This window comes from Vicugna pacos, chromosome 1, assembly GCF_048564905.1.
Source record: "Vicugna pacos chromosome 1, VicPac4, whole genome shotgun sequence".
NCBI classification, from domain to species: domain Eukaryota; kingdom Metazoa; phylum Chordata; class Mammalia; order Artiodactyla; family Camelidae; genus Vicugna; species Vicugna pacos.
This window is the reverse complement of record NC_132987.1, coordinates 93839125-93865737: the sequence shown is the minus strand read 5'-3', so window position 1 is coordinate 93865737 and position 26613 is coordinate 93839125. Positions and strand designations below refer to the sequence as shown.

General features: G+C 34.5%; 1 long non-coding RNA gene across 1 annotated transcript in view; it reads left to right on the top strand.

Moving 5' to 3' along the window:
- Positions 1-25832, top strand: part of LOC140699310 (uncharacterized) — a 511866-nt gene extending 486034 nt beyond the window's left edge. The window contains exon 5 of the long non-coding RNA XR_012077373.1: positions 25771-25832. This is a non-coding gene — a long non-coding RNA (uncharacterized lncRNA). The remainder of the gene's footprint in view (positions 1-25770) is intronic.
- The last annotated feature ends 781 nt before the right edge of the window (positions 25833-26613 follow it).

The window sequence follows — 26613 nt, the reverse complement described above, 5'->3', positions numbered from 1 at the left end:
TCATCCTCAAGAAATCTCCTGCCTTTCTAATTTAAGTCCTTCTTGATGTTTACTTCATTGAGATCCCAGACTGATGCAAAAGTCTTTATTAATTTCCAAATCAAAAAGTCCTTCTACTCAGAGAATTTTGTATGTAACTCTATTCTATCTTTTCCAAATACAGTCTAAAATTTTAGGTTGCTCTTTTCACTAGGATGCAAACTATGTCATTGGTACCATAAGTAAATGCTTATTAAATGAATTTAATTATTTATTCATTCATGGTTTTAAATTTATCACAAAAATGCATTATATCTGTACATAGATTTTTGTATGCACACATATACATACACATCAATCTGATTAAAATCATATTTAACTTCTCATTCAGGGAAATTTTCTGAAACATCTGCCATTTTCATATTCCAGATATAATAAATATTGTATAGATTTTTGTGTTTTAACCATTCCACAGTACTCATGGAAATTTAGTCCTTTGGGCCGAAAAGAATTCTCCCATCTCTTCATTTTCAAGTCAGAGGGTAATCATGACTATTCCTTTAAACCACACCGAGAACAAATACACTGACATTAACAATGTTAAACATGAACTCAAATAGTGTTGAAAACTAGAGGATAGCTGTTGTGTTGCTTTATACTCTTGACCAATCTAACTGATGATACTAACTAGCCATGAATAGAACCTGAGCAATTTAATTAATGAAGTTATGAGTCATTCTGGAAACAACTGGGGCAAAGCTAGACTAATAACATGTAAGTTTGCAAAGTGATGCGATTTCAACAACGTTGCATTTTTAATATGACTGCTCTTTACACAACTAAATTCTAAACTGAAAATGCATATGTGTTCAATTCATTTGCTAGCCTTTATAATTCCTAAAATAAGTTCTTATGGAGATAAATTAATTCCAAACTATAATAAAAATCAGCAAAGAATTATGCTCCCTTCAAAAGACTGCCTACTTTTGAAAATGTATAATTCATTTGCATTTCAGTTTCTCAGCTTAAACCTTAAATAAATGTTATTCACATTTACTCTCACTGTGTCTTCTTAACATAATCATGACAGACACAAAGATATCACACCACATTTTTTCTGTGTGATTTGGTATTACTTCTGACAGTAGCTCTGAAATGTTACCACCTTTTAGCTAAAAATTTCTGCGAATCTGCTAATATTTTTCAGCTTGTCAATACAATTTCAATGTGATCACTGTTTATCAAATAGAAGAAGGAATAAAAACAAAATGGAAGACATATCATATATGCTTAATGAACTTGAAAACTAATTGAAAGGAGAATAAAATTGTGTATGAGACAAAAGAACACAAGAATTGAAGCAATATATTCTCAGAATGAACATGATCTACATCTACAAATGCTTTGTTCAATGAAGAAAACATTGTTGTGCAACCTCTGGGAACTGTCGACAAAAATAATCAATAAACAATCAATAAGAAAAATAAAAGAGTTTTATTTGACCCAAACCGAGGATTATGGCTCAGAAGCCAGTTTCCCAGATTACTCTGAGAAACTTCTCTGGAGAAGCATAGTTTTCAGCACAGTTTTATATGTTGTCAGAACAAAGAATATTAAAAAAAAAACTCATGAATACATTTCTTCAAGGTTTCAAAAAAACAGACCAGCACATACCCAGCGAGTCAGTATGGCCTTGGCACCCCGGAAGGAAGTCTTATCATCAAAGGTGTACCAGCATTGGCATCCCAGGAAGAGAGACATTTAGACATGGACATTCTTTACTTCTGGTCAATGTGCACTTTTCTTTAATAATTAAAGCAGATGTACAAGGTATGTTCAATAGACCACAAACAGGCTGCTTTACTTAGCATGAAATTCAAGTTAACTCAGGTATAAGCCAGAATGACTTCTCTGTACCTCAATATGTGAAATTTTCTTTTATCAGAACATACGGTCAGTATGTGTTCTGGATGAAGACTTTACAGATAGGATTAACAGATATAAGAAGGGAATGACAAAAAAAAATAGGATGAAAATAAGAATTATTGTGATATGTGTGGAAATAAAGATAAAAGTAAAGACAGCTAAACAAAAGTGTAATTAAAAGCACTGGACATCAATATAAAGAATCATATTTACAAGAATAAAAATGGGAATTAAAGAATGTAAAGAATTAAAAGGGAAATGCAGAGCTTGGAGAAAAATGTATAACAGGGCTAACATATATAAAAAAGATACGTTTAGAAGTCAAGAGGAAAAATATCAACTCTCTAACAAAATAGTAAAAAAATAACCACAAAGCATTCACGGAAAAAGTACAAATTGGGAGTACAATATGCTGAATATTCAACATTACTGATATTAGGAAGGAAAACAATGTCCCTCCCCAAAGATGTCCACATTGCCATCTCTGGGACCTGTGATTATGTTGTGCTATGCGGTAAAGGGTGACAGAATTTGCCACCCTAAAATATGCCCCTTTGGCATGAGAATTACTTGGAGCTAAAGGCACTTAGAAAACAGCAGGTGCAAAAAGGGTGCTCTGACTTCTCTTTTTCCTTCCTAAAAGCAGGAGATAAAATTCTTGTGAGAATGATGCCCTCTTGGTACCAAAAAGAAAGAAACATTCTTATCACCAGAGCTCGGGAGTTGAGGCCCAGAAAATTCTGTACTAATGTACATTGTTAAAATAACTTTTATCTTGCTTCAGTCTCCTGACATGTTTAATTACTTCCCAGCAGTTGCCTCTTTGTTCAACCTAATATATAAGCACTTGGGTTTTGCCACTCCTTTGAGTCTTTATTTCCTTAGGAAGGCTCCCCTGTCATCTGAAACTTCTATTAAATGTATTTGCATACTTTCCTTCTGGTGACTTGTATTATGTCAATTGAATTCTCAGGCCCAGATGAAGATGTTAAAAAGGTAGAGGTACCTTTATGTCTCCCCTACAAAGGTACGGGGATATTAAGATTGCTGATGGAATTAAGGATTCTAATTGGCCTTAAAATAAGGAGACAGTCCTGGATTCTGTGGGTGAGCCCAGTACAACCCCGAGGATCCTTCAAAGATGGAAGAGAAAGGCAGAGAGTCAGAATGATGTGCTGTGAGAAAACTAAAAGGACTTTGAAGGTGGATGTGGACATGAGGCCAGAAAAGTGGGGACACCCCAGAAGTTGGAAAAGTCATAGAGATGGATTCTCCTCTACCTAGAGCCTCCAGAAGGAATGCAGCTCTGTAACACCTTGATTTAAGCCCAGTGAGGCCCATTTCAAAATTCTGGCTTCCAGAATTAGAAGATAATACATTTCTATTAAGTTACCAGGTTTGTGGTCATCTGTTACAGCAGCAATAGAAAACATTAATAATGAAATGAAATCAAATTAGAAAAAAAATGAAACAAAATCAAAACCAGTGAATGAAATGAAATTAAAACATTCATTGGATAAATTTTCTCAGTTTGGCAAGGATAAAATAAATAGTAGCTCACTATGTGCATTGGAAGGGCTGTACTCTCTTATGCTACAACTGGAGATGTAGAGACTGGTGCACATATTCTGGAAGGTAATTTTGCAGTATATATCAAAATGTTTAAGAATAGCTGTTTCTTTTAATTATTGGTTCATTAATTCTGATGTAAGATCTTTTTATCTTAGACAAAACTGAATATTAACACTTTTACAGATATTCTTGGCCTTTCAGAAATGAAATAAGGCATAGGTTTAATATACTTAGAGTTTAATCAAAAAAAGAAATACTATACATTCACTAAAACATCCTTTTCTAAAAGAATATCTAATGATGATAGAGCAGACACACTCAGACTTCATCAGTTTTCTACCACCAGCATCTACATCACAGCCTGAAGCCAGAGAGAGTCCCTTTGGCTCTAGGAGTTAGGCCAGAGGGGTGGGAAATTACCCTCTAGGAGCAATGCTGGACCAACTATTGGTGGGAGGTGGAGTGTAAATACCTACTGTGCTTTTTTTCCCCTGGTGATGTAGCAGAGGAGTGAGTTCTCTCCCATCACCTCCAGTTTCCTCAGGGATCTAAGCTGCAGGCGCCCCCAGTGGTGGTTGCACGCTGTGTTTGCTGCTGGACCTTCCCTGTCTCACTTCTCCATTCCCAACCAGCCGGTATTTCTTTCTCCTTCAGGAAAAAAAACCCAAAACTACTTAATTTTGAATCCTTACAAAGTACTACAAAGTCCCACATGTGGAATTGTTTCAGTTTGTATTCAAAATGTAAATATATAAAAAGAGAAGTAAATCTGAAGATGCACCTAGATCGAGTATAACACGATTGGTGGATTACCTTATAGCAAAGTTCTTAAAAGCATTAATAACAGAATTTCCTGCTAGAAGGAGACTTAACTGCCTAGTTTCTGACTTCCAAATTTGGCTGATAAGCAGAAGCCCATGTGACTGTTCCCGTGGATTTTTGTCTCATTCTGGCATCAAGGGCAGAAACCCAGGAGCACCTGTTCCACACACTCATCTCAGTGCACTTATTCTTAGGTCTGGGAGAGCTTTCTCTCACGATATTTTCATATACACTTTCTTTGTTCATGTTTGACTGTTAAAATTCTCTCCTATCCCCACCATGGCAAAAAGAGGCCATCTTTTTAGTGGATTCTATCATTTGAGTGCTTTCTGGATTATTCATGGAGAATTAATAATTAAGTCTGAGGACAGCAAAGCATTTTTTTTTCCACTTTGAAAAACTGGTGCGATAGGAGTCATACCAAAAAAGAAAATCATCTTTCTACTGTTCAACAAGTCATATTGGCACTTTATAGGCAGAGCGTATTTATAGGACTTGTGTGGGTAAGAATTTCACTTGAAATGCCATTGCTTCAGAGATACAGGGAAACAGTTTAAATAGAAGATGTGAGAAAGCCTCCTGTTTGTCCTTAGGTCCCCCCAATCTAGAAGAAGACACCAGAGCTCAGTAGAAAGGAGGGAGGGGGTGAAAAAATCTCCTCAAAATTTATAGTTTCTAGAAAAGTTGGCATTCTTTTTAGATTATTGAAACTTTGATTCATACTGATAGATTTCAGGAATATTTTACTTTATGAAATTAAAGGAGCTTTTCCTAAGTGTCATAGGCTCTTAAGTCACATTTGCAGCTTGTTTCAAGCTTCCCTAAAATTATAGCTAATTTGCATGACAAAAAAGTGATGAACATAGTTATGAAAAAAGGGATTTATTTATTTGTTGACTTCTGTGAGATTTAATTTTTCTCCTAGCCAGAAAAAGATTTCTCCTATGAAACATAAAATATTAAATGTGACTAAATTAATATTAATTCAATAATACAATAAAAACTTGTTAAATATCCAGTATGTACCAGTTATTGTTCCACTGACCGTGTATATAAGAGTATACAAAATAAATAAAAATCCTTCCTTTAGTAGAGCTTGCTCTCTGGCATCAGGTAAATAAAAATGAATCATAGCATTCCATTACTTGTTATATGGAAATTTTTAAAACATATGCTTTATTATTTGTTAACCGGAGTGAATTATTTTGGAGTGTTGCAATTATTAAATGTACGTTGTCCATAATTACAGGTATTAGTTAGAGTAACAACTTTTTGGTCTGAGTGGTTATAGCAAAGTTAGTGGGTCCACTGAGATGCCTGCCCTTCTTTCTCATCTTTCTTCTCCCCTATAAATGACTAGCAAATTTGTGCAATGTCTGCTCAGTGGATGAACCAGAATGAAAAATGTCTCATACGTCTGTTGTTCTTGACTCTAATAGATTACCTGGTTTTTATTTTTGTCTTTCTTTCAACAAGTCAATTGAAAAATAATTTCAGTTGTGCTCTTTGGGTGATTTCAGTTGCTTCAGGGAGAGGAAAGTGGAAATATATCTTTTAACCCATGATACGTCTCTGTTAGATTTCTTTCAAACTAATTAGCACTAGGTCATCTGACAAATACAGGTGCAGGTAACCAAACAGTGGGAAGAGTTTCCAAGGCAGCCAGCGGTTCACATCGGATGAGAAGGCTGTGCTGAAAGCCAAGCAGAAGACATATTCCAGGCACAGAAAGGAGAACTTTGCTGGGGAATGAAAGTATTTTCCGAAATATCAAGCATAATGTAGTAAAACCAGAAAAAGTCTAGATAACTACGCCAAGTCAGAGACATATTTAAGAATTGTTTATTGAACGCTAGCCAGCTGTTGTGCTTATGAAAGGTCTTGGCATGGACTGAGGGGTAAACTAGACCAGACTTAGCTTCTTTTCTTTTTAACTTTATAGTTTACTGGGGGGTATCTACTGAGGAATATTGGCATTAAAGAAAGAAACACATACATATAAACAATATTGTAAGTTATCTTAAGTGCTTTGAAGGCAAATAATAGAATGCTATGAGAAAAATCGATGGAATGATTTAATGTATTTTGGGCAATAAAAGAAAGCACTTTTTCCTCACTGAAATTTAAGCTGGGATCTGAAGTACTAGGTGAAAAAAACTAACGAGAAAAGGAGATCAGATCATTCTGGGAAATAATAGATGGACAGTGTCCTTTGACTGCAGTGAACAGGGAGAGACTGAAGTGTGAGGAGGCAATTACTTAAAAGCAGACATGGCTGATATGAAACACCTGGTCATGAACAGCATTGTCCTGGCTGCAGTTTGCCAAATGGTAAAATCTTTAAATAAACATCAGATGAACTGGAAGTAAGAAACATTGATATTGGGGATTAAAATGCCCCTCTCCACTAAAAATAGAGTTGGTATAATAAGTTTATCAAATATTTGATTTTGAAATACTCCTGGATCACCATTATTTTAAAGTGACTTTATGACACAGAGGTTTTCATATTTTTCTACAGTATTACCTATTGGTATGTATTCTGGTATATGATTGTCAAAATAACAAACAAACAGAAAAGTGTGAAAAATTGAAATAACAAGACTGTTGAAGTAGCTTTAACATGGTGATGTGCTGAAATCTAGGGGCTGAGAGATACTGTGAATTTTGATACAGTGAAATTAAATCAATATCAGACAGTGTCCAACGTGTCTGACTACCCAATGTGCCTAGCAGGCAGCAAGAAAATTCTCCCAGTACAAATAAGAAAAGCCTCAAGGAGCTTGTCAGGGGCAAAAAAGAGGAAAACAAAATCAGTTGCAGACTAGCTGATTCTGAGAAGAGTATGGAATGTTTAGTACAAAATTCCCCCAAGAGGTTATCTGTATTTGGCATTTTTATCCACTAGTACTACATAATGCAACTGAATCAACCAAATGTATTCAATGTTTTATTTGAGAAATTTGATATGTATACATAAACACTTACACGTATGCGTATATGTGTGTGTATTCAAATGTTATTTGTTCATGTGTTCCGGACTGAATATACCCCTCCCAGGGATGGCTAATCCCACTGCAGGGAGCCAGTGCATCTCTTACCTCAGTGGTAAAGGTGTGAATTAGGTAAGGATTTTTTTTTCTTTTAATTTTTTTAAAATTAAAAAAAATTTTTTTTGAGTTATAGTCAGTTTACAATGTTGTGTCAATTTCCAGTGTAGAGCACAATTTTTCAGTTATACATGAACATACAAATATTCATTGCCACATTCTTTTTCGCTGTGAGCTACCACAAGATCTTGTATATATTTCCCTGTGCTTTACAGTATAATCTTGTTTATCTATTCTACATTTTGAAATCCCAGTCTGTCCCTTCCCACCCTCCCGCCCCCCTTGATTTGATTTAAAGAGGTCTTCCTGGATTACCCAGGTGGACCCAATGTAATCACTAGCATTCTTATAAGAGGAGGGCAGGCAGTTCAGTCAACAGTAGGAGCTAGGACTCAAGGTCATAGTAATGTGAGGAAGAAGCTCTGAGCAAAGGAATCCAGGCAGCCACGCAGAGCTGAGAAAGACAAAGAAACAGTTTTTCCCTGAAGCCTCAAGAAACAGTGCAGCCCAATTGACACCACGATGATAGACTTCTAACCTTCAGAAATGTAAGGAAATACATTTGTATTGTTTTAAGTCATTAAGTTTGAGGTAATTTGTTACGGTAGCAATTGGGAACTAACACAATACATAAAGTCAGGTGTGCCCTGTATTACTTAAGGCGTCTTTTCTGAGGAGCCATTTAAATATTTTGGCTGCTACTGTTGTCATAATTTTGTGGATGATTAATTCTGGACCTCACTTGTCATCTTGTGTTTGATGTGGCTGAACTTTCAATCTGAAAATTTAAATTTTAACTTTTGGCTGATAATTTTAACATGCCACTTGTATAAGCTATCTTTTCTTTTCTCATCCAATGTAAAACTCAGTGACATAATGCAGCTACAAGGATGCACCATTATTTGAAATGTGAAACCAAATAAATTAGATAAAAATGATTCATACCTGTTATTATGAGAGGAAGAGATCAGACTATAGTAATACTGGCAAAATATTTGCTACTTTTGACAGGCTAAGAATTTAATTTTCAGCAAAAGTACATTCCCAAGTTTCACTTTTGTTTTGTAATAAAATCTCAATTTCAGGAGATAGTGAAATGTAAACAGGAAATAGGTGTCAGCCTCAGGTCAGGCCTACGTCTCTCGGTATACTTATTTACACCAAGTATTTCACAGTTGTTATCTTTAAACTAAATAATCATCTCTCTGATTTTTCCTTAGGACTAGACACAACTTTTGTATGTGCAACACTCTTATATTTCCTTTTAAGGATACTAAATATGTGTGAGGAGACAGGTGCCAAAAGTGATTGATGTTGGAAGCAATCTTGAGCTGGGAAACAGCAGGAGGAAATTGAAATGTTTGAAAGGCAGGTTATATCGATGAAGAGAGAGAAAAGGGATATATTGTGTTTTAGTTAGCTATCTCCAGTCTCTCTACATTTTTTTTCCAAGCGAATACTTGGTATCTTTTGAAGAAAAGAAAACAAACAGGCAACAACAGCAACAGCTAAAAGAGCAAAAAAACAAAAAACTATTTTGATATTAAACACTGTCACAAAATAAATTTAATATAACTAAATTCATGGAAATTAAGATTATATTTTATAATGACAAATCACTGTAACTGAAGAGATGAGCCATACCTGGAACAGATTCTAAATTGAGACAGAAGCCAAAAAAAAAGGCAAAAACATGAAACTCAACTCTAGAAAAAGGTAGATCAGAAATAGGAGGGGGAAACGTGACCTAATCAGACTATTAACAGGCAGGCCAAACAACTGATAAACAAGGTGATCTATATTGATACCTATTCTTAAGAAATGATTTAGGTAATTTATATATTTCATAATATTTCTTATCAAATAATGTGCTATAAACTATTCTAAACATTGGGAATGCACCATGAGTGAAATAAACAGGGTCCCTGCTCTTGGAAGCTTAAGTTTGGTGATGGAAGAGAGTCCAGACACATGTAAATATGTAAATATTTGTGCTATGAAGGGAATGAAGTAGGGAAAAAGAATATTAATATGAAGGCACAGGAAGGTAGTCATTATTTTAAAGAGAGTTGTCATGAAAGGCTCTCTGATAAGTTTATATTACAACAGAAAGATGAAAGAAGGTTCAAGATACGGAGAACTGGGGAAAGAGTGAAAAGCAGATTGAACCATATGTGCAAAGGCCCTGGGGCAGAAGCATGCTAGATGTGTCAAAAGAACAGCTAAGGATCTACTGTGGTTAGAGTTGGGAAAGGAGGAGTGTCCTGGAAGGAGCAGAGGTCAGAGAAGTAGCTCTGGGAAAGATCGTACATCCAGCAGTTCAAAGGAATAAATTGTGGGTTTTATTTTGAGCAAGATGGGAAATAGTTGGACTCCCTTGAGTAGAAAAGTCATGTATTGAAATTTGTTTTGAAAGAATAACTTGAGATATTGTGTGGTGAACAATATAGAGAGTTCAGGTAAAAACAGAAATATCAAGGACCACTGTAGCAGTGTGGGTGGGAGATGATGCTGTCCGTGTTAGTTTGCTAGAACTGCCATAACAGAATACCACAGATTGATTGGTTTACATGACAAAAATGTATTTTCTCACAGTTCCAAAGGCTAGAAGTCCAAGATCAAGGTGTTGGCGGGTTTGGTTTCTTCTGAAACCTTTCTCCTTGGCTTGCAGACAGCCACCTTTTCACTGTGTTTTCCTGTGGTCTTTTCTCTGCACTCACACATCCCTGGTTTCTCATTCGTGTGTCCTCATCTCCTCTTCTTGTAGGGACACCAGACCAATTGAATCAGAGCCCACCCTAATGGTCTCCATTGACTTTTACCAAATCTTTAAAGGCTCTGTTTCCAAATAGAGTCACACTCTGAGGTACTTGGGGTTCAGGCTTCAACATAGGAATTGGGAGAGGACACAGTTCAGCCCATAGAAATGCTGTCACCTCAGAGGGTGCTGGGAATGGTAAATTTGATCTAAGGCAAATATTAGAGCAAATAGAAGATTTGCTGATAGAATAGGTACTCAGTGTCAAAGATAGATGTGATGTTGTCATTCCAACAGCTGGAAAATGGAACTGCTAACAACTGAGATGTGGCAGCACAGGAAGGAGGACTTTGCAGTCTGGGGAGGGTAGCAAGAACTTAATTATAACATTTGAAATGCCTTCTGGGTATCCAGGTGAAGATGTCAAACAGACAACGATATACACAAGAGGTCTCAGAAATATCCATGCTAGTGATGGTGTAATTTCATGAGCCCAGCTGTGATGGGAGTTAAGCCTGGGAGCGAGGTGTAGGTGTGATCAGCGTACAGAGAAAGTCCTGGAGTGTAGGCCAAGGAATTCACAACAGTACACCCTGAAGTTTTCTCTCCCTGGAGCCTAAAAGAACAATCTATATCTTTATCACCTCCTCTTCCCATTTTCCTGAGACGATGCTGAGTTGCCCAAATAAATCAACAAAGGATACAATGTTTTCTGCCACAACATCTTATTTATGTTTTTGCCAATTATTGCCTCCTCTCTGTACCGTTTTTACCTTACTTTGAAATTTAATTTTTTATCATTCATTCATTCAGCTTCCTGCCCCCACAATAATGTACTAAACCCTTTCAATGTGTTAGGCATTCCTTTTTACAAGCCCTAGCAGGACTAGGGGCACAGACACCAACAAAAAGCCTGCTTTTTCAGAAGTTGTGAGACTCAGTCCCTCCTCATATACCAGGAAGAGGGAAAAGGCTAGAGAGTAGGAGGTACTGTGCTTTCTGGAAAACCAGTCAAAAACAGGAAGAAACAAATGCATACACATGTTTATAAAAAAAAAGCATTGTCTATTAGAAAATATAAAAGATATTTGGAATTGTAAGGACTAGAGAGGATTAATTTATTTAACCTAAAACTTGAGGAAGGCAGTATTTTAAAATAAACCTTAAAAATATTTTTTTCTTGGAAATTTGTAATATTAGCTTTTATTACAATCACCAATCACTGAGTGGGGACTTAAAATGTATGATTTCTGTTTGTATTTACCTATGTCCACTTAACAACCTAGGTCCATACATTCTAGGCACTGTGTAAAAAATTTCTCAAAAGGTAGAAAGAACACATACTATAAAAGGGAATTAGAATGTGTAAGGTTCTGAGCTAGGAGAATCCTAGTCATAAATACTTTTCCTCCTTGTGCTCAGAAGCTGTTTGATCAAAACAAAGCTTATTTTTTGAATTATAATTTTAATTAAATTATTTTCAACCCAAAGCTTCAAGAAGTTTATTCCAGGAATTAAAAAAAAATGTTTCTGGAAAGAAAACCTGTTGTTAACAAAGGCCAATTGTCCATAGTGGCACCCAAGCAATTAATCTTACAATGTCAATTTCTAAAAATAAATTGAATGCTTACATTTATCTTTTCACTTAATGTATAATTTCAAGTTTAATTGAGATACCTGCACGGAATAAATCACATCAAAACACTGAAGATCGTTCAGCTGGCAAATCTGAGTGATTTTGAATGTGGATCATAGAATAAATCCATTATAAATCTTTCATGTGTTACTTAAGTGAACGAGAAGTGTATCTAACTTCATCCATGATGAAATGATACTTGCTAAAGATTAGGTGAATATCAAAGTATCCAAAATATCTGAGCAAATTAAATGTAGATCATTTACGTACTGAGGTCTTTTTTTTTAAATATAGATTACAAAATATATCTTGAAAATTAAATCTTAAGTGATTACTATAAAATTTCATAAAATGTTTTCTAATAATGTCAAGTATTAAAATAGCATTTACTTCTGCTGATTGCTCTCTTATGGTCTATCAGAAGACAATGGAAGGAATCCTGGCACTAGTAACTGAAATTAGAGGAAAATAGCTATAATCTGTAAATCAAAATATTGATTTTTTTTCTTCAGTTCTCATGTGTGAAGACAAACCACAGAATTGTGTATGCCCAACGTCAGCTATATTGTGGGGGTGGGTATTTGACAGTCGTGGTAAAACCTGTGAATGCTAATTTTTCAGAATAAGTAGTGAAAATACTTTTTGAAAAAAAATTGTTTTTGAATCTCTTGTTATGTAAATGCCTATATCAGAGCTTCGACTTCTCTTCTTGGCTTGCAAATTCTAAAGAGTTTATTATCGGGTCATTTACAGAATATGCTTGCCTGCCCTTGGTCTAGGGTTTTTCAATATTTCTGTGTAACATATTACAGTAGTTCTTATTCAGTTTTCTACAGACAAAATAAATGCACCTTCCTACTATCCAAGAAAGTATTTAAACTATCTAACTGTGATTACCTTTGATGATTTTGGACAAAACACCATCAATTTCTAGCACACAGTTTTTCAACACAGAGAAAGAAATACCGGTTAATTTTACTTTGCAAGCAAAATAGAAGTTGACCTTATGAATAGATTTCTCAAATATAATCTAACATTTCCTGAATATTGATTTATGAAATGGTAGGATTAAATCATTTAATTAACTGAGTTACAGCTGTCAGACATTACTGGATCTCTTCTTATTAAAGGTTGAAAGAAAATCAAGCATGTCCTAGAACTGTCAACATAAAAAGTTTCCCCCCTGCAGAGTTCTTTGATTTTTATTTTGTTCTATGTAGGAAGGTAGATACTTTGACTTTTCCTTCTTAGGCAAGGAATCAATGAATTGAAAATTGTTCTGACCATTGGCAGATTAGGTGCTATCCGTGTGACTCCTGGGGTATTTTAAATTGGTCAGTGTTGGAAGATGCAGCTCAGTGGGCTTTGATAACTGTTTGTACAGGATATCCTTACACACACACACACACACACACACACACACACACACAAGATATATCCTTTGTGCACTGCCATGCTTTTATCTTAGTGTTCCATTTATCTAAATAATACAACTATTACAGCATTTAGCAGATACTAACTGTATACTCCACATTTTCTTCAGCTATATCATTCTCTGTAGGAAACCAATTCACAAGCAATTTTCTTGTTTGTGCTTAAAAGCCTAACTTTTTATATGCTGTTAGGTTTTGGTTCAAACACTTACTTTTTCTTGAAAATAAAGTCTCCTTTAACATTAATTTCCAATGCCTAGCTTTCATGAATCTTAAAAGTGCATTTTGAAATTAGCATACCCTGTGCCTTAAAACAATTGTATGTGGGCATAAATCATATGCCAGGAGCTGCCATTGATGGTGTCCATTACTACTTACATGGCATCGTCACTGTATGGGACACTCAGGACCAAAAGGCTGGATCTCAGTGGGGACTATTTTAAGGAACAATAGACACTAAATCTGTGTTTCCTTTGGGGTACCAGGTGTACTATGCCTTGCTTTCCCTTTCCCCACTTTTATCCATTTGTATTTTCTGTGTTTAGTAAATGTAATGCTCGTCTAAACACTTTCATGCTGTTTTATATCACCAAGCAGCCTTGAGCTTTGACCTGGATCGCCCACTAGAAACACCTTTCTATTCGTAAGAGATCATAGTAATTTAGGACAGCCATGGCTGTGTGCTACTACGGAAGAACTAGGAGAGAGAACCAAAGTTGTCGGATTATTTTTACACATTTTATAAGATTGCCATTTTTCATATTACATCAAACACACTAAAGTATCAGAGGGTGTCAGATGAAGATGGTCCATCCCTGCATTAAAGATAAGAGAACTACAGACACATGCATGTGCTGTACACACAAATAAAATTCTGAATTTTGTACAGTTTAATTTTTGAAAATTGTTTTGTTATTTGGAGTAGTATGAGACTTATGACTGAAAGAAAAAAACTCAAATGTCATCAGGCCTCATCTGGAGTTTTATTCCCTTTTCCCACTGCAGTAAACCAAAGTTAAGTTAAGAGCACACAATGCAAATGAAACCATATCTGGTTTTCTTTTCCACTTATATTTAATCACTATACTACATAACTGACTACTTACACACTAGACTCCACTTAGTTGATGCTATAAGTTCTGTCAAATTAACTACATGATTTTTTTTCAAAACATTGATGTCAGATAAACTGACCAGTAGTCTGCATTCCCCAAACTTCTTTGTCTGGAGGGACATAGAAAGCTATGCAATTAAATACTAATATCAAATAGGGAACAGACTTCCATTACAAAATGTTTACTCACGTCATATTGTACATTTTTAAGTCTGTGTGTATCGTTAACTGTCACTAAATCTGAGTAACTCTGAACTTTCACACAGCCCTTAAAGCGATTTGTGTATGTCTTTACCCTTTTCTCTATTCAGGTGTCATTATTATTTCTTAGTGTGTGAATTGCCCTAGGACAGAAATAATGAAGAAAAGTATTTATGTTTATAATCAGAAATTGTATGAATAAGCAACACTGATACGAGAAGATTTGACAAAACTGAATGAATTAGTAGGATGTTGTTGAAAAAGGGGGCCAGAGACTCAAAACCTTACACAAAGAGAATGTATGAAAAAGAAACCAATAAGTAAACTTTGTAAATGCCAATGTGGCTTTTAATGTGATTGATAAAAATGAATTCCTTTTGCTTACTTGGCAAAAGGGGTACCCCCATTCAAGAGGCTTTTTAAATCACCAGCATCTTGTTTTCTGCAAGCAATAATATAAATAAATCAATGCACACATAGGAGTGAACCATGCAAAAAAAATCAGTCCTTCACCCGGGCATATGGACTTTCCCTGGAAATTTAATAAGGCAGGCACCTCTATAGAGGACTTGGAAAGGCAGGCTCACTTGGGTAGTTGTAGTTAACTGAAATGGCTAAGGCCAAGTCTTCTATATTGAATCAGTTATGTAGCCAAGCCTAATTCTGCTTATAAACGTATGTAAGAGAGTGGAGAAAAAGTCCAATTTTATTGAGAGTATCTCTGTACTTATGTTATGCAATCTCTTTCAAATGGAGTATTTTCTAACATTTGCTGCAGAAATTTAACATATCCCACTACTTTCTTCCCATGCTTTTTATAAGATTTTTTAAAACGGGCTTACTCTGTCCCTCAACTACTTTATTTACATAAGGCAAAATATGATTAATGAACTGTATGCTAAGTAACTTGATCTGGTTAAAATATTTAAAATAGGCATGTTTTAAAAGATCAGGATGCATAGATTAGGAGCTTAGTTCATCAGATATGTTGGCCCTGAGGTATTAAGTTTCAGCTTGACCATTGTCAGGAGTGGTGAGAGGAAACAGTTGGCATAGGGCTCCAATATTCTTAGCAAAGTAAAAGACACTGAATTTGACATTTTTCAGAATCACTTTAAATCTAACATGTATTACTTACTTGCCAAATATAAAACAACATCCCATGGGCTGGTGTATGAATAAGATGAATCACATCGTCATTGGCCTCATGTGGTGGTGTGACAAAGGGCTGCAAGCAGGCACGTGTAAACCTGAGGCAGCCAGCTGGTCGAAAGGGAGTAGGGAGAAATCTGAGTGTGGGCTGAACATGAGAGTATTCAGATTCACGACTATAAACTTGGTATGGCACTGAAGAAATCATTTAATATTCTGCAGTTCTTAAGCTTGTCTGTTTATAATTCTTTATAGGGAAGAGTAACCTTTCATTATCAGTGTTTTGCAGAAATAACTTCAAAAATAGTACCAAGACATATATATATATATATATATATGTACTCTAACATACATATACACACACACGTTATTTCTCCTATAATTCCTCTCCTTTAATGATGACTCCTCTTCCTCCTCCTTTTCTTTCTCTTCCTTCTTTCTCCTTCCTATTCTCCTTTTTATTTAATGCTTCCCCAGCAGTATGTTTCAAAGTAGATGGTCCTCTTGTGTTGGAGAATAGAAGAGCTTTTTGGATAAATGGGCTATTTCAAATTCCACGCCAGAGGCATGACCAATGCAGAAGAGTCCTTAATGGTTTGGAGAAATCTTGTAAGGGATTTCAACACTTGGATGGCCAGAGAATCATTTAACACTATATAAACAACTACCATATATAGTGAAGGCTTTAGATATTCAATTTAGGAAGTACTGATGCATAGAAGTCTACCCCAAAATGAATAGATAACACAGATATGGTGGAATATAAAAACACTGCTTTCCAGAATTTTCAGTCACATTTAGAAGTTTCTGACCTCTCTAGTTTTTTTTTTTTTCCATACATGTCCAGAATCTCTCTAAATTGCAGATTGTCCCGTTAGAACAATAGCTTCAGAAGGGGCTAGGACAGCTACCTAAGGACATTTTAGACTTTTGTGAGCATATTTTTGATTATCATCATTTGGAAGGCATATTACTAGACACCTTTCAATTATCATGGTGGGCTATCTTAACAAAAGATTGTCAATCACATGTGTTAAATATTAATAAGACTAGAAAATAATAATTTATACTTAATAGTCAAACATTTTTGCACAATTTTAATAAGTAAATGAATTTTCCAAAATGGAACTAAAATCAAGGATAGCTTGTATCTGATTTTGTTCAGATTGTTTATTGAGTTTATCACTATCTTGTAGAGTCAGGGCATTAAGAGCAACAATGTGTATGATATTTGAATCATCAGAACAGCACATCTCTGCATTGGCTGTAGAATTAGGGGTAAGCATTTCACTATGTCATCATATTTCCTATGGTAATAACGCTGAGTATTTGCTTATTGGCATTTATATTGTTTTACTTTCAGTTACCTTCTATATCTTCTTTACTGGTAGAATGTTAGATTGATGTGAGTTGTTTTGAAATGATTTGCACACGTTGGTTATGGTATCTATGACTATCATTTCAGGATAGGAAAGGGATGTTACAAAATATTTATTATGCAAAAGTGAAAGGTCTTATAAGGTTGAAAAGTGTTAAGTGTGAAGAGATCAAAAGTTCTTTACTGAGTTCCAAAGCACAGACTCTTACACTAAGAAGAGATCACCTGTTGCCCAAAACCCTTCTCAGTTATAGAGAACTCTGAATCCTAGAAAGATTAACTTTCTTTCCAATGGTGACATAAAAATTAGGATAATGATGGGAGTGGAAACTAACGTGGAATTGAAAGAGTTTTCAATTTAGACATAAGCAAGCCATGTAGATCAGGAATGTGTTTTCCTGATGAGGACCTGGAGTAAGGAAGAGTTGCCTAGTTGGAGTTATGTATAACATGTACTCCTGCCCTAGATTCTACAATCAGATGTCTTACTACAGTAGGTCTTTATGTGTTTGTGTATTTTTCCTGCTTTATATTGTATGCTGGTGATGCCAAAAATACAGATGATTACTATAATAAGTCAAAGGCATAATAATTGTTATTATAGTTATTAGTTTTAAAGACTTTGATTCACATTCAGAAGTACATAATAAACTTCACCAGCGACACATAAAACAAGTTGGAAATGATTTTCAAATGTGTGATCAAGCTAAACACAGTTCTGTGTTCTGATCAAAGAACTGAAGAATCAAATAAATACCAAACAAAAGTGGAAATTATGTGTTCGTATATAAAGGGTAAAATGGTTTTCCATAAATTATCGTTACATTTGAATTTGATTTCTGAAACTTTAGTTTATTTTTCAATGTTGTTGTAGTTATTATAAATTAAACCAAATTAGATGCACCTGTTATTTGTATTATGGTGCTGAATTAAAGCAATAGTAACTTTTTTTTGTTAAAGTGGCAGTGTTTGCCTTTTTTCTTATTTCCAAAGGTGAAAGTCACTACATTAATAATTGAATAGTGGCAGCAGAAAGTAGGGAGAAGATTTATGTCGTCTCAAGCAAGAGAGAAACTATGAATAGAAAAATCTGGCTCAGTTCCATAATAGATTTCCAATTTTTTACCTGATTAGTTGTGAGATAATTCTAAGTAGAAGCAAGGAGTGCTTCGCCTTCTAAAATAGACCAGAAAATGCTGATGAAATCCTTTGTTCTCATTACCAATATCAATGCAGATAAGGAAAAAAAAAGTATTTTATTTTTTTCTCTCATGTGAAGTATACAGAGCTAATAAAGGAATTTAAAATATTCTCTGAAATTATATAAAAATATATATAATTATCTATTATATATATCATATCAGAAATAAAACACTCTTGAAAATTGTTAGTTTTTATTACTTTCATTTGGAAATGTCCTAAAGACTTTAAAGTCTTTCAGACATGCATGAAATGATATTGAACTTTACATTCAAAAGAGTAAATTATTATATTTAAATACAATTGCACTGTTTCAATAGTCTTGACCAAAAAATAACATATGTTGACTCCTTTCTTCCAAGATTAGATATATTTGCTCTATTCTGCCTGTTAGTAAAAACAAAACAAAACAAAACAAAACAAAATTTAAAAAACTGCCTGTTAGTTTGTAAAAACCTTGAATATTATGATATTATGTATGACATAAACATAAGAGGACTCAGAAAGTTGGACATGTTGGAGAGAAGTAGGCAGAAAAACTACTGAATTCTGGACACAAAGACCAACATGGTTTTATATTTTCTAGCTTTTCTTTTTGCCTCATTTAACACAAATGAATGCTAGAGAATCCAATAATCTGGAAATGCCAGTTGACACAGACACTGAGTCCCAACAAAAGCCTACTCTTTATAGCCAAATGACCAGGAAGTGGGGAACTTAGCAAGACTGAAAGCATTTAGAAAATAAGGTCTCTATTGCAAGCAGATACTAACAAACAAGCAAAACCACCTGCAGTCCACACAGACCTAAGTCATTAATGGCTAAGTGGAGGGCGCAGAACTCTACTCTTGCTAGGCAACAAAGAATTACTTGCACCGCCTGCCTACCTCTCATCCCACTGGAGTGGGACCAGAGAGGACTAAATAAAGAACCTGGACTCTCACCCCCATCTGGCACACCTCTCCCTCATACTGGTGTCGGAAGGCCGTACTGGGGAGTCGTAGTAACAAGGCTCTCCTGGCTCTTCCAGCCAGGGAAGTATCAGTGGGTGGCTACTGAGGAACTGAAATTCCTATTTCCACCCAGCAGTGATGAGGAGTCCCCCCTCCTCTGGCTGGAGACTGAGTGGGAAACTTGGGCTTCTATCCCCATTGGGCTGTCACTAGATGCCACTCCTGTGCAGGGTCAGAGGAAGCCACCTAAAGTAAAAGGCTTAAATAAGACCCAGAGTCACATGACATAATAAAGGTTTTGGTTTCAATAGAAAAATCACTCATCATACTATGAACCAGGAGGATCTCAAACTGAACACAAAAAGACAATCAATAGTTGCCTACACCAAAATGACAGAGATGTTAAAATTATCTGACAAGACTTTTAAAAAGATGCTTTGACCAGCAATTCTGAGCCTGCCTGAAATGAATGAAAAAATATCCAGTCTCAGAAAAAACACAGAAAGTCTGCAAAAAGATAGAATACATAATGAAGACTCAAAGGGAAATTTTAGAACTGAGCTGCCAAGTGTAGGTATAGTCAGTTCTAACAACAAACCAAAATGAAAATAACCCTCCAGTCTTTAATCACTTACTGCCGTGGAAATGCTGGCTCCCCCACTGTCCACTTTTCACCATGTCACAGAGCCAGGCCAGGGTCAGCACAGACAGAGGGCTCTTTCTACTGCCAGCTGATGGCCTGCGGGGAAGGATAGTGGTAAGTAAGGGCTAGGACTGGAAAAGTGCTGCATACTGAGTCAGAGTGGAGAAAAATGTCTTTAAGGTTCTCCCAGGTCCCCTCTAGAAAAAGTTCTCTGCAGAAGGACTTGGGAGAGGAGCACAGGTACCAAAAACAAAAAACAAAAAGCAGAAAATGCATGGCCAACTGTGGACCCTGAATCCTTGACTGCAACTCCTTTCAGAGACTGCAGTGCACAGGCTATGTGCAAGTCTGGTGTAGGAGGGTAGATTTGCCGTCTGAAACCTGCCAGGAATAGCCTTTGAAATTGCCTTTGGTCGGGCCTGAAAAATCACACACAGACGTTTTATTTTTTAATTGAAGTATAGTTGATTTACTGGTGGTTCATTTCTGGTGTACTGCATAACACATATGGTATTTAGCCAAGAACCAGACTCCTCACTTATTAGCCCATCAGCGTTTTTTTTTTCTTTTTCTTTTTCTTTTTACATGTTATTGAATCATCACTATTTCTATTTATTTGATTAGTTTGTGACTTCTCCTTTAATATGGACTATGCCAGGTCACTCAGAAATTGAAAGACAAGAAGAGAGATGAAATCTTTCACATTTGCTTCCCACTTTCTCTGGGCCTGGAGTTGTTGAAAGGCAGTGTGGATGCTAAAGAAAAGGCAAACAAGCTAACTTCAAATGGAAACTTTGATTCCAAATGTTTAACTTTAGAAGCTTCAATGTTAAAGTATAAATTGTCCTATTTAAGCAGAAAACTTTAAAAAAAATGTAAACTGTCCCAATGGATATGGACTTATTTTAAAAATCTGAAGAAACATATTCAAAAACATGCTATAAATTATTTCTTTTTAAACATCTGACAGTTGTGGATCTAGAGGAAAAAATCCTATCAATTGCTTTGGTTTTCAACTCATGTTAGGGTGTTAATAATCACCACAGTAGAAATCCGCCTCCTGGCTTTGGTTACAAATATACATAATGTGATTCAGATGATTATTTTTCCCCTAAGGGAAGATGAACTCAACTGAAATGCATTTTCTTACAGCTGACAATCCTTTACATAATCCTGATATTTTGATTAGCGTTTTGAATACTTTATAAAAGGACAAAAAGCAGAAAATGTCACACATATGGTATCTCAATATGGGATTCAGATTGCATATCGGATAATGTGAAGCACGTGTCAATAAAATGATTTTATTTTCTTTCTGTTGTTTAGTTTCTGGCTCATGGTGGATGATGCTCTAACAGGATCATTTTAGTGCTTCATACAGAACTCTTGAGAATAGTTTCAAAGTTTTTGCTTTGAATTCTTCAGTAAATACCCAAGCATCAACCCAAGTATTGATTCATAGATCAAAAAGTACAGTGCAGAACTGACAAAACGATACATATTTCCTCTTGTCTTCTAAAATTATCCATTAATTCTATTTTAAATATAAACTTTAGTTGCATATCCATAAACTTGGCCTCATAGTCAAGGAAATTATTTGTTACATTTCATTATTTTCACTGTAAAACTTCAAAGATTTTGTAAATTTTAATGAAGGCTAAAACTAGGGCTACAATAAAATATTTACAGAAATATCAAGCAATTATTATTTAACTCAGACCTCTGAAGGAATTAGAAATTATAAAGACACACACTCACAAACACATGTAATATTTAGTTGCTAGTTCACATTGGAACATTCCTCCTCTTCCTTAAAAATATTCCTGATATCTCGTCCTCCCAGGTTAGACTTTCTGATCATAAAAATTAAAATTTTGGTGCCCCAAATACAATGTTATTCGTTCAAACATTGTAAAAAAAAATGAAAGTATTATAATGACAAGTGAGAACATTATTATTGTATTTGGAATTAGGCAACTGAAAATGTTAGGTGAGGACAATAATAATGAATATTTGAGGAAATGCATGCAACATGGAGAGAAAAGGAATCATTTGTTTTTAAGCACCACTGAAGATGTCAATTTTCAACACAAAATGGTCCGATCTCCCCAAAAGTTAATTTTGTTTGGCTTGTTATAGACAAAATATATGCAAGAGTCACTAAAATAACTCAATGTTTAATGTTGTATTAATATAGCCTTGTGAGTATATAAACTTGAAAAATACATAAAGTGAACATAGTTATCCTTTTACATAAAGTGACAGAAACTGACAATCCTGAAATGTGTTTATATTTGTTATAATTCTATTTACATGTTAATTCCTACAAAATACTTAAATTTAACAGAAATGTATGTGCATGTGTTTATGTATCTCTGTGTGTGTATTTAATCTTTGAGAAAGTTGACTTTTTTCCCCTTAGTGAGGTTTTTCTTTAATTTGCAAATAGTACTTTGGTCAATGAACCTATGTTTCACACTGTGTTTTTTATTGTTTAATAACAAAGAAATAGTGGCCGCGCCCTTGCTGTCTTTGTCTAGCGTATCTGAGTGCTTTATTCTACTTGATTTCATTTGTTCATGGAATATCTTAGGCATTAAAATTTTAAATCATAAACTTGCAATGAATCAGTGAATTATGAAGGTGTGTGTATTTAAAGACTCACTATTCTATTGATTGTTCAGTAAATTGAATAATTTCTCATTAATCTCGACTTTGTTGTGTTGGTTGGTTTGTGTTTTATGGTAGATATTGTTGCAGCCAGATTTTCAAGCCTTTCATTTATTATGTTAAAATACAGACACCAAAGAAAGCTAATAATTTATTCAGTATTTTATTTAAACAATAGAAATCATGCAGCTATTATGAAAGGTATTCCTTATATATTGCTCTTTAAAAGAAAATATCTTCCAAATTTACTATAATAGTCATTTTCCCTTTAGACTATGCAAACGGTTGATTCTTAGTGAAACTATGGCTTGGCATATATTATTTTAATATCTTGATAAGACTTAAAAAGTCTTAAGACATAGAAGAATGATTGATAATAACATATAAATGATTTTGTATAAAATAAAGAAGTTAAATAGTTTGTTGGGGAAAGTCAAATAGCAATGTAAGTGAATCTGCAAACAAGTGCTCAATTGATTAAATGATATTTTGTGAGGTATTATTAACATTTGAAAAAAATACATATTTAAAAATTGTACAGATTGTAAGTTTTGACACATGTGATGAAACCATCGTCACAATCAATAGAGGGAACTTACCTTCACCCCTAGACATTTTCTCATGACCTTTGTAATCACTCTCATCTTCCTTGTTCTTCTCTCCAAACAATAATTGATCTGCTCTTTGTCACTATAGGTTAATTTGCCTTTTCAGATATACTATATATATTATATACATTAATAAAATCAAACCAAATGTAATTTTTTGGGACTGGCTTCTATACTCAACAGAATTCTCTGAGATTCTTCCATGTTGCATGTTTTAGTAGCTCATTAATTTACATTGCAGAGTAGTTTCCATTATGTGGATTTATCAAAAGTTAATTTTCATCTGCCTGTTGATGGCATCTGAATTGTTTCCAGCTTCGACTATCACAGTGAAGTTGCTGTAGACATTTGTGTGGAAGGCTTTGTGAGGAGACACACTTTTTTTCCCTTGAGTAAATACCTAGGAATAGAATGAATCTCTTCTATTTTTAGGTATATATTTAATTTTTAAGAAACTGTCAAACTGTTTTTTGTTTGTCCCAGGGAATATTCCTACTAAGTGTATAATAGTTCCAATTCTTCCACAACCTTGACAGTTCTAGTTATCTTCAATGTTTAGTCATTTTGATAGATGTTCAATGGTATATCATTCTGCCTTAATTTTTTATTTTCCTAATGACTAATGATATTGAGCATCTTTTCACAAAAATTATGCCACCTGTATATATTCATTGAAAAAGGAATGGTGCAAGTTTATTTACTTGTATAAGGATATCCAATTGTTCTTGCAATAAATGTTGAAAATATTAATTGTTTTCTCCACTAAGTTACCTTTGTATTTTTGTCAAAAATTGTCTAAAACTGATCTGGTAAAAACTGAATAAGGTGTGTGTTCTAATTGAATCTATGTCAATTTTTGTTGTTATGACATTGTACTGCAGTTGTATAAAATATCATGGTGTGGGGAGCTAGGTGAAGAGTTCAAGGTACTCTATTTTTGCAATTTACTATAAATTCATAATAGTTTCTAAATAAAAGGTTACAAGTTTTGTTGTCCATTTATATTTGGATATACATCTGGATTCTCTATTCTGTTCTATTGATGAATATTTTTTCTCTTTATGCCAATACCACACAATCTTCATTACTGCAGCTTTATAAGAAAACAAAATTAAATGCCATTAACCCTCCAACTTTGTTCTTCTTTTTCAGTGTTGTCATTGTTGGTTTTCACCTGTTATTGAATTTTAGAATCAGTCAACTTTTCTGTTTCCACAAACAGCCTACTAGAATTTTGATTGGGATATATATTAATCTATAGATCAATTTAAGGAGGAATTGAAATCCTAACAACTTTGAGTATTCTGACCAATAAAGCCAGTATGTATCTCCTTTTATCTAGGTCTTCTTCGGTCAGCAATATTTTATAGTTTTCATTATACAGATCCTAAAATATTTAGTCTGATTTTCCCCAAATTATTTTGTTTTACATGGTACTATAAATAGATTGTTAACCAGTTTGCAATAACTTTTTGCTAATAAGCATATAGAAATACATTTGATTATTTTAGGTTGGTCTGGTATACTGCATCCATGCTGAATTCGATTCTACAGCTTTTTTGTTTATTTCATTGACCACATCACCTGCAAATAGGGTAAATTACTTCTTACTTTCAAATATGTATGCTTTCATTTATTCTCTTTATTTATTGCACTGGTTAGTATCGGCAATAGAGGTTGGATATAAGTGATGGGAACAGCCACATTTATTTTGTTACAGAACTTAGAATGTCTTCACACATTCATTATGAAATATGGTGTTCTCTGTTATTTTCATAGATACCATTTTTTTCAGGTGAAAGAAGTTCCTTCTTTATCTATGAATGACTGCATATGAGCAGTTTTTATTTCAAATGATCTTTTTACAGCAGTTTTAGGCTCACAGCAAAATTGAGGGGTAATTACAGAGTTTTCCCATATAGCCTCTGCCCCCACATGTGCATAGCTCGCCCCGTTTTCAACATCCCCCACCAGAGAGGTACATTTGTTATAACTTTGAACCTACACTAACACAGCATAATCAACAAAAGTCCACAGTTTACATGAGGGCTCATTCTTGGTGCTGTACATTCTGTGGGGTTGGACTACTGTATGATGACATGTAGCCATTATTACAGTATCACACAGAGTATTTTCAATGACCTAAAAATCTTGTGTTCCATCTATTCATCCTGCCTTGCTCCAACCTGTGACAACCACTGATCTTTTTACTTTCTCCTCAGTTTTACCTTCTTCAGAATGTCCTATAGTTGGAATCACGTAGTACACGGCCTTTTCAGATTGGCTTCTTGAACTTAACAATATGCACTTAAGGTTCTTTCATGTCTTTTCATGGCTTGAGAGCTCATCTCTTTTTAGTTCTGAATAGGGTTCCATTGTCTGGACATACCATAGTTTATCTATCGATTCACTTACAGAAAACACCTTCTGAGTTAGGGCAATTATGAATAAAGCCATCATAAACATTCTTGTGCTATTTTTTGTGTGGACATAAGCTTTCGACTGTTTTGGGTAAATACCAAGAAGGACTGCATGGTTTAAGACTATGTTTAATTTTGTAAGAAAGTGTCAAACAGTCTTTCAAAATGACTGTGCCATTTTTTTATTATTTTCAGGAAGGAGTGAGAGTTCCTTTGGCTCCACATTCTTATCAGCATTTGATGTTGCCAGAGTTCGGAATTTTGGTCATTCTAACAGGTATGTAGTGGTTTTCACCTTTGTTTTAATTTGCATTTCCCTGATGATGTATGATATATTTTTTCATATGCTTATTTGCCACTTTTATGTCTTATTTGATGAGGTGTCTATTCAAATCTTTTGCCTATTTTTAATCCAGATATTTGTTTTCCTATTTTTTGAGTTTTAAGAGCTCTTTGTGTGTTTTAGATAATAGTCCTTTTAATATATATATATATATATATATATATATATATATATATATATATATATATATTTTGCAAATACTTTCTCATTCTGTTGCTTATTTTTTCATTCCCTTGTCATTATCTTTTACAGAGCAAAAGTTTTTTATTTTAATGAAGTCCAGATTATCGATTATTTCTTTCATGGAACATGCCTTTTTTTTTGGTATCTAAAAAGCTATCACCATATACAAGGTCATTTAGGATTTTTTCCTATGTTATATTATAGGAGTTTTATAGTTTTGTCTTTTACATTTAGTCATTTCATCCATTTTGAGTTAATTCTTATGAAGGCTTTAAGATGTGTCTAGATACACTTCTTTTGCATGTGAATATACAGATGTTAAGCACAATTTGTTGGAAATACATTCTTTGCTCCATGGTATTGCCTTTGCTTCTAGAATTGACTAGATTTATGAAAGTTTATTTCTGGGCCCTCTATTTTGTTTCACTGATCTATTTGTGTACCACACTATTGTGATAACTGTAGCTTTACCATCTTAAAGTCAGGTAGTGTCTCTTTGCCAAATTTGTCTA